The following is a 9,707-nucleotide window of genomic DNA, read 5'->3' as shown; positions in this document are numbered from 1 at the left end:
TGTTAAACTTCCCACGGAATACCTCACCCCCGAACAACTAACCCGCTGTATCGGGAGTAAAACACCGTGTTTAAAGGTACGTACTGTCATAAATTTTGGTGACGAGGGCCTTCATTTCATTATGAATAAGAAGATCGAGCGTCAAGCCATTCGAAATAGTTACCGCCTTCTTTGAGATTAGAACGGCTGACTGAATAACTTCACCAGTCCAGGGATTCGGATAGTCAATCCAGGTATTCCTGAAGTAAATCCGCTGAACAGTACAGCCAATAGACACTCTAATTCAAGGTCTGAAGAGAAATGTAAAGCGTCAAACCGTTTGAGACCAATCGTTAAACCTATACCGTTCAGCGCATTTACTCCTGGAATACCAGAATTGCTTTTCAGAATCAAGGGATAGGTGCAGCAATTGACTTAGAAGTGTGACACTCAAGGAAGGTGATGGCTTTCTCTAACGGTTTGACGCTCGACCTTTCTATTCATACATGAAGTTATGGTGCCCGCCATTAGAATGTTCTGCAATTTGTTCCACTGAACACGGCGATATACGCTCGATACAGGGGGTTAGCATCTCTGGAGGTTAGGCTTTCAGGAAAGAGTTTGACTCTATACAAATACGTTACGTTCATCCGCGGTTTGTCTCTCTTACTTAATATTCACAGCGTGAATTAACACTATTCCTACCGACACATCACGGTGTACCTATTCCTACCGTGGCCGGTTAAATGACCGGTCATTCTCAACTTATATTTTTCAATATTGAATGCAGACCAATAGCCAATTTACCTGTATAAAAATATATTTTCTTTTATTCAAGAGTACATAATCTACATTTCATTCTTTTTCGTCGCATTTTTACAAATAGGCTTCTCAACTGTACATTTCCCGCATAACTACTGTATACATTTTAGACAGATTTTGTTCGTCTTATTATCTTTATAATACCTTATCTGACATGTTTTCCGTCTGCAGGAACCTGTATTTGTACTTGCGATGGGTATTGGTTGATTTTCCTTGCCGAGCTCCTGTTGGTATTCTATGGCAAGTTCTTCTGCCGATTGTAACAGAAATTCCTGTCTTGTAATTTCTCCTCTTGCAGTTTCTTTATATTGCACTCATGCATTTATCCCGGCTAAATCCATATATTAAGAAATACTTGCAAAGGCCATCTCCGAGATTTAGATATTACCGAAAAACTTCTGGCCATTTGATCGGTCACATCTACGCCAAATTTGGTGCTATTATAGAATTGAATTGTCTTCGGTGTTCGGGTGCCATTTTCTTCAACGTGTACGGAGTTGTGCATCGAACTGAGAATTAGAACGGTCTTTCTTGGTTTGGCTATGTAAATTGTCAACATACAATTGTTTGAGTGATAGAGATTGGTTGAGAAAAGTGCCATGTCGTAATTTTTCAGCTTCGCCAGTCTTGGGAGCTCTTTTCTATTTGCTCTAATTGTCCCAACAATCGTAGTTTTTTTGCTAAAAGTTTTGTTGCTAAAGGTAGACTCGTAAAAAAGTTGTCTGTGGTAATATTTCTTCCACATACTACACACGGTTCTGCCAATTTCATAGTGACAAAGTCTCCAAGAGGAACTGAGGGTTCCCTACATTCATCTTTTCCCAAACATGGAAAGCCGATTATTATATATTTGCTAGGTACATCGGATACTAACCAAAATTTTATACCAAATTTGTCCGGTTTATTGGGCATGTATTGAGTGAATATACACCTTGCTTTCGTTGGAACAACTGATCGTCAATAGTAATATATGGGCCTGGTTTATAACAATTTTGACTGCTGTCAATAAACTTGTATTAAGCTTCGGAAATCATAGCCAATTTGTCGGTTTGTATTCGTTGGCTTCGTTGATTCTTGTCGTCAAATAGAATATATCTCATAATTTCCGTAAAGTCGTGTCTACTCATAGTGTTTGAGAAAAAAAAGCGGGCCCCACTTTCTATTCCATAGATCTGCTATATCTATATTTTTAGCCTCATATGCGCCGCGTGCATACTTAATTGCAATAAATGCCTACAACTATGCAGTAGACGGTTCCCATTTATATCCCAACACTATAAATGCCTCTGCCTCTGCGCTCTTTATTATAATTTCGATTATATTTGTATCAATTATCAAAGAAAATGCCGTCCTAACTTCGCCTTTCCTAATATTACGTTTACTGTACCCAGTCGGGCCTGATGTTTCCCTAAAAATATTATGTCCAGGTGCTCTTCCAGGATTAGACCTTATTTCTACTTCCTGCCAAACAGTTCCGGCCAACGTAATTTCACTTGCCTTTTCCATATTCTCTCTATCGGAACTAACTAAAAATCTACTTCTCTTTCGTCGCCTACGTACGTTTGAAATATTCTCTTCGATCTCATCGGTGTTCGAGTCGGTTTCAAATGGATCATAATTTTTCGTAGTGTCATTTTCCTTATCCAGAATTCCTTTAACATCTTCAGAACATTCTGCATCGATACCATTTATTCTCGCTAATAATACATTCGCACTTCGCAATCGTCTTGACATTTTGGGGTAAATATTCAACGGTGAAAATAAAAACTAAGATATGCAAATGTAAGTCAAAGTAGATAAGAAAATGAGTAATAGATAAAATGTGATACTTATAGCGACGTATTATAAGTCTTGTTCACCATTTCGGAGATTGCACTTATAACACGTAATACGATATAAAGTATTACGAAATAATAATAAAAGACTGCCAAGTATGGTCTTCGTGATTTCACGTTTCGATGCAATCTGTTCGTGTCGCAAGACTATACTGATTTGAATTCGTGAGAAAACGGCTATACATTACTTTCAGTTAGAAGTCATTTTATGTCATCGCTGATAAGATGGCGTAAGAACATTCGAGGGTCTGGACCATATCAGATTTCAATCAAGCAAATATGTAACGCCAACTCGATAGTAGAGCGACAACGGTAAACACTTGGAAATGCCGTAAACCATTTTCTAGAAGGCACTTGTCGGATAACATCGTGCCACAACTACGTTATCGTTCGTTTGTAACGACTTCATAGTTTTGGCATTGAGTCTTAGAGAGAAACTTTTACATAAATGTATAAATCGTACTACCGGTCAAATGACTGGTCGTGGTAGGTGCGAAAGACTACAAATACTTCTCAGAAAATAAACAATAAAGAAATATGTGAATTTTGAAAAATGAATCATACATATATATGAGGAAATGTCGTAAAGTTTATAGGCGATACACTTACGTTGAATGTACGAAATTCCAATTGAATATTTGAAAACGGTCATTTGACCGGTCCTATTAGGAATAGTGTTAAGGTGTCTATTGCCATAACTGTTGATAGTACTTACTGCTGGAATATACGGTGTCACTCTTGGAGTCACAGGATACCTGAAGCTACTGACTTGTTCGTTCGGCTCCCAAAGAAGCTATTCTGTTAGCTGTTCCAATCTCAATGAAGGTGGTCACATTCTCGAACCGCATTTTCCTGGATCATCGCATTCACACATGGTACTAATGTAGCCGCAACCAAAATGTATAGGAACCTGCTTCTCTGAACACGAAGTTATACGCTCGATACAGAAGGTTAGCTTCACGGATGATTAGCTCTTCGGTAAAGCGCTTAAGTCTATACGAATAGGTAATGCTCTACAACGATTTGATGCACTGCTTTACTGTTCATATCGTGAAGTAAGCTGTCTATTGCCAATACAGTTCAGCGGATTATTCCAGGAATGCCTGGCACTACTCTCGGAATCACAAGACAGATGAAGCTACTGACTTACACGCCCGATCATCAATGATGGTGGTGACGATCTCGAACGGTTTGACCATCGATCTTCTAATTCTTACACGACATTAAAGTGCTACTATAATCACTATAGTCACTATAATATCTACTAATATCTTTCGGTAGGCGCGAAGTTATATCCTCGATACAGCGGATTACGTTCTCTGAAGGTAAGGTATCAGGTAAATAGTATGTCGTTGTGCAAATTGATTACGTTCTCAAACGGTTTTACGTTCTACTTTAATATTTACACTGTAAATTATGTTGTCAATTGTCAATACCGTTCAGCGCATTTCCTCCTGGAATACCAGGTTTGATTCTACCGAGCAACAGGGTAGCTGAATCTATTGAATCAGCCGATCGACTCTCAAACAAGTTGTTAACGTTCTCGAATGTTTTGACACTAGATCTTCTAATTCATACATGAAGTTATGGAGCCTATCGCTGAAAATGAGTTCGAGTTTCTATCTATGAACATGAACTTATACACTCGATGAAGGTGCTGAGGTTTGCGGAAGGCAAGGCCTTCGGTAAAGCGTTTGACTTTATGACCATTGGTAGCGGTCGTAAAGGGATTGACGCTCTACTGTAATATTGAAACCGTGAATTAAGGTGTGTTTTGCCAAAACTCCTCAGCGGACTTACTTCCAGATCACCTGGTTTGACCATCCGAATCACAGGATATGTGAAGCCATTGACTCAGCCTATCGTATCTCACAGAATGTGACAACGTTCTCGAACGGTTTAACCCTCCATCTTCTAATCCATGCATGAAATCAAGGTGCTCGTCAGGAAATGTACACTAGTTCGTACCTCTGTACTTGGTGTTATTTTCCCGATACAGCGGGTTAGTCATTCGGATGGTAAAGCATTTTGGAAGAAGTTCGACCCTAAACATATAGGTATTGTTCTACAACTGCTTGACGACCTGCTTTAATATTCAAACCGAGAATTGGTATGTCTATTGCCAACGCTCTTCATCGAGCTTACTCTCGGTTTTCCAAGGCTGACACTCCGAACCACAGGATAGTTGAAGTTATTGACTTAGCCTTTCGCCTCTCACAGAAGGTGGCAAAGTACTCGAACGGTTTGACCCCCGATCTTCTAACTTATATATGAATAATCGCTGTGCTTCAGCTATTATGTCTAGGAATTTGTTGCCATGGGCACTAAGCATGGCACTCGCAACATCGGGTTTTGTTCTAGGAAGGTAATGTATTGGCTAAAGGGAATGACTCTATCGATGGTCAATCAGTTCTCGTACGTTACCACCTTCCTAGAGAATCGAACGGCTAAGTCAATAGCATCCCCTATCCTGTGATACCGATAGAAGAACCACGTATACCGGGAGTAAATCCGTTAATCTGAATTTGCAATTGAGACCTTAATTCAGGGTTTGAATATTAATGTACAGTGTCAAACCGTTGTAGAACGTTACCACCTTTTTCGTGAGACGAACGGCTAAATCAATAGCTCCACGTATCCTGTGATTCCGGCAGTCAAAGCAGATATTCCGGGAGTAAATGCGCTGTACAGTATTGGCAACAGACAATTCAATTCACGGTCTGAAAATTAAAGCAGGCCGTAGAGCCGTTGTAGATCATCACCTATTGGTGTAGATTTAAACTACTAATAGACTGCCTTACCCTCCGAAAAACTGTCCAGCTGTGTCGAGAGCATAACTCCGTGTTCAGAGGTACGAAATATTATACATTTCTGTGACGAGCACCATAAATTCATGCATAAATTATAACATCGAGGGTCAAACCGTTCGAGATTGTTGTCACCTTACGTGAAAGTCGAACGGCTATGTCAATAGCATCACCTATCTAGTGGTTCGGAGAGTCAATCCAGGAACACTTGGCGTAAGATCGCTAAAGAATATTGGCAATTGCCACCTTAGCTCACGATATGAATATTAAGGTAGAAGGTCAATCCGTCGGAGGACATTACCAAATGGTAGAAGGTCATGATTTTGCCGGATACTTTGCATTCCAAGAAACTTAGCCGATGCCGCCAGTGTCATGCATAGTGCTCAGGAATGAAATTAGTAGACATTATATGCAGAAGCACATCTTATTTTCATGTACGAACAGAATAATCGAGTGTCACGCCCTTCGAGATCGATCTTACCATGTGTGGTAGACGAACGGCTAAGTCAATAGGTTCACCTATCCTGCGTTTCCGAAAGCCAAATCTGATGTTCCGGGAGTAAATGCGTTGTACAGTACTGGCAATAGACGGCACAAATCACGGTTTGTGAGCGCCTAACGGTTTGAGAGCGTTCCCAATTGGTATATAATCAAACGTTTTCCCGATAGTGTTAACTTCCGCCAACCTCACCCGCTACATGGAGAGTATAACTTCATGACCCGAGAATGGAATTAGAACTCATTGCAGAAACAGGCAGCTCAGCTTCACGTATGAATTAGAAGGATGAGGGTCAGTCCACACGAGAACGTTGCCACCTTCTGTGAAATACGAACGGCTAAGTGCGCAGCATCACCTATCCTGTGATTGCTGGAGCCAACAATGTTATTCCGGGAGTAAATATGCAGCACGGTATTGGCAATAGACACTTCAGATGACGGTTTGATTATTAAATATCACACCGTGTGAGCACAATACTACTTACTATAAAGTCGAACGCTATATCGTATGCCTTACCGTCCGAGATGCTATCCCGCCGTATGGAGCGAAGTGCATAGCGTTTAAGGATACACATTAGTACTAAATTTAGCTTCGGCACCTTAACTTCATGTGCGAATAAGAAGATCGACAGTTTGACCGTTTGACATCGTTACCACATTCATGGAGAGTCGCATAGATAAGGCAATAGTTTCACATACCCAGTGATTCCGAGAGTCAAACAAGCCATTACTGCAGTAAATCCGCTTAATTATATAGGCAATTGACTCCATAACACACGGCATGAATATTAAGGTAAAGTGTCAGCCTCACGGTGACCATTATCAATTGGTTTAGAGTCACTCTTTTTACTGAAGGCCTTTCCTACCGAGAATGTAACTCGCTGCATCGGGATAATAATTTCGAGACATAGGAAACCAATTAGTATACATTTTAGTGACGTACACCTTAATCTCGTTTTAGAAAAGGAATTAGAAACGAATTAGAAAAGCGAGGTTCAAACTGAACCATAACGTTACCACCCTCTTCGTGAACCGAACATCTAGATCAACAGCTACAACTGTCCTGTGATTCCGAAGGTCAAACAAGGTAATCCAGGAGTAAATTCGCAGGTATGTATTTTCACTAGACACCTTGATTCGTGATATGATTGCTAAAGCAGACCGTCAAACCGTTGAAGAACGACACATACTCGCAAAGCGTCAAACCTGTTACCGAAAGCTTAACCGTCCGAGAAGCTATCCCGCCGTATCGAGAGTAAAACTTCGTGTGGAGATAAACACTCATGTATACATTTTAGTGATGGGCACCACATTTCCATCTATGAATAATCAAATCAGGAGACAAGCCGCTCGAGAAAGTTATCACCACCTTTAAGTGACGAAGGTCTAAGTCAAATGCATAATACATTCTGTGAATCAGAGAGTCTAACGCGATATTCCGGGAGTAAATGCGCTATACAGTATTGGCGTTATACAACGTACATTCAGGAATAAATAATCAATTGCAGAATCAGGCCGTTATAAAACATTATGAATTGCCATAGCGTCAAACTTTTTACCGAAGTCTTTTCCTTCATGGACCTATCCCGCTGTAGCGATTGTCTTGCGTATTGTTCACCGGATCAGAATAGCACACATTTTGGCATACGGGCCGTATATTTTCGTGTATGAATAGGCGCGATCGAGGGACAAACCGCGCGAGGTTGTTACCATCATCTTCTAGAGTAAAAATGCTAAGTCAATAGCTTCAAATATCCAGTGATTCGGAGAGTCAAACCAGGTATAAATGGAGTATATCCGCTCAACAGGATTGCCAATGCATATCTTAATTCACGGTTTGGATTGTAAAGTGGAGGGTGTAACCGTTTGAGAGCCTTACCAATTGGTATAAAGTCAAACGTTTTCCCGATGGCTTTCCTTCCGTGAACCTCTGCGCCATCATTCAGAGTATAAGTTCGTGATCGCAGAAAAGAAGTTGGTATTCATTTTAGTGACGGTTTTTAGTGACGATTAAGACCCTCGAATGTTCTTACGCCATCTTATCAGCGATGAAATAAAATGACTTCTAACTGAAGGAAATGTATAGCCGTTTTCTCACGAATTCAAATCAGTATAGTCTTGCGACACGAACAGATTGCATCGAAACGTGAAATCACAAAGACCATACTTGGCAGTCTTTAATTATTATTTCGTAATATTTTATATCGTATTACGAGTTATAAGTGGAACTTTCAAAATGGTGAACAAGACTAATAATACGTCGCAGTAAGTATCACATTTTATCTATTACTCATTTTCTTATCTACTTTGACTTACATTTTCATATTTTAGTTTTTATTTTCACCGTTGAATATTTACCCCAAAATGCCAAGACGATTGCGAAGTGCGAATGTATTATTAGCGAGAATAAATGGTTTCGATGCAGAATGTTCTGAAGATGATAAAGGAATTCTGGATAAGGAAAATGACACTACGAAAAATTATGATCCATTTGAAACCGACTCGAACACCGATGAGATCGAAGAGAATATTTCAAACGTACGTAGGCGACGAAAGAGAAGTAGATTTTTAGTTAGTTGCGATAGAGAGAATATGGAAAAGGCAAGTGAAATTACGTTGGCCGGAACTGTTTGGCAGGAAGTAAAAATTAGGTCTAATCCTGGAAGAGCACCTGGACATAATATTTTTAGGGAAACATCAGGCCCGACTGGGTACAGTAAACGTAATATTAGGAATGGCGAAGTTAGGACGGCATTTTCTTTGATAATTGATACAAATATAATCGAACTTATAAGAAAGTGCGCAGAGGCAGAGGCATTTATAATGTTGGGATATAAATGGGAACCGTCTACTGCATAATTATTTGCATTTTTTGCAATTAAGTATGCACGCGGCGCATATGAGGCTAAGAATATAGATATAGCAGATCTATGGAATAGAAAGTGGGGCCCGCTTTTTTTTTCTCAAACACTATGAGTAGACACGACTTTACGGAAATTATGAGATATATTCTATTTGACGACAAGATTCAACGAAGCCAACGATTACAAACCGACAAATTGGCTATGATTTCCGAAGCTTAATACAAGTTTATTGACAGCAGTCAAAATTGATATAAACCAGGCCCATATATTACTATTGACGAACAATTGTTTCCAACGAAAGCAAGGTGTATATTCACTCAATACTTGCCCAATAAACCGGACAAATTTGATATAAAATTTTGGTTAGTATCCGATGTACCTAGCAAATGTATAATAATCGGTTTTCCATGTTTGGGAAAAGATGAATGTAGGGAACCCTCAGTTCCTCTTGGAGACTTTGTCACTATGAAATTGGCAGAACAGTTTGTAGTATGTGGAAGAAATATTACCACAGACAACTTTTTTACGAGTCTACCTTTAACAACAAAACTTTTAGCAAAAAAATACTACGATTGTTGGGACAATTAGAGCAAATAGAAAAGAGCTCCCAAGACTGGCAAAGCTGAAAAATTACGACATGGTACTTTTCTCAACCAATCTCTATCGCTCAAATAATTGTATGTTGACAATTTACATAACCAAACCAAGAAAGATAGTTCTAATTCTCAGTTCGATGCACTACTCCGTACAAGTTGAAGAAAGTGACACCTGAACAACGGACACAATTCAATTCTATAATAGCACCAAATTTGGCGTAGATGTGACCGATCAAATGGCCAGAAATTATTCGGTAAAATCTAAATCTCGGAGATGGCCTTTGCAAGTATTTTTTAATATCTTGG

General features: G+C 39.6%; 2 pseudogenes; one reads left to right on the top strand and one right to left on the bottom strand.

Moving 5' to 3' along the window:
- Positions 1-1,817: 1,817 nt before the first annotated feature.
- On the bottom strand, positions 1,818-2,535 carry LOC143221168 (uncharacterized; annotated as a pseudogene).
- Positions 2,536-8,305: 5,770 nt separating this feature from the next.
- LOC143221167 (uncharacterized) lies at positions 8,306-9,024 on the top strand (annotated as a pseudogene).
- Positions 9,025-9,707: the final 683 nt, after the last annotated feature.

Source organism: Lasioglossum baleicum, unplaced genomic scaffold (genome assembly GCF_051020765.1).
Source record: "Lasioglossum baleicum unplaced genomic scaffold, iyLasBale1 scaffold2007, whole genome shotgun sequence".
In the NCBI taxonomy this organism is placed as follows: domain Eukaryota; kingdom Metazoa; phylum Arthropoda; class Insecta; order Hymenoptera; family Halictidae; genus Lasioglossum; species Lasioglossum baleicum.
This window is presented reverse-complemented; position numbering and strand designations above follow the sequence as displayed.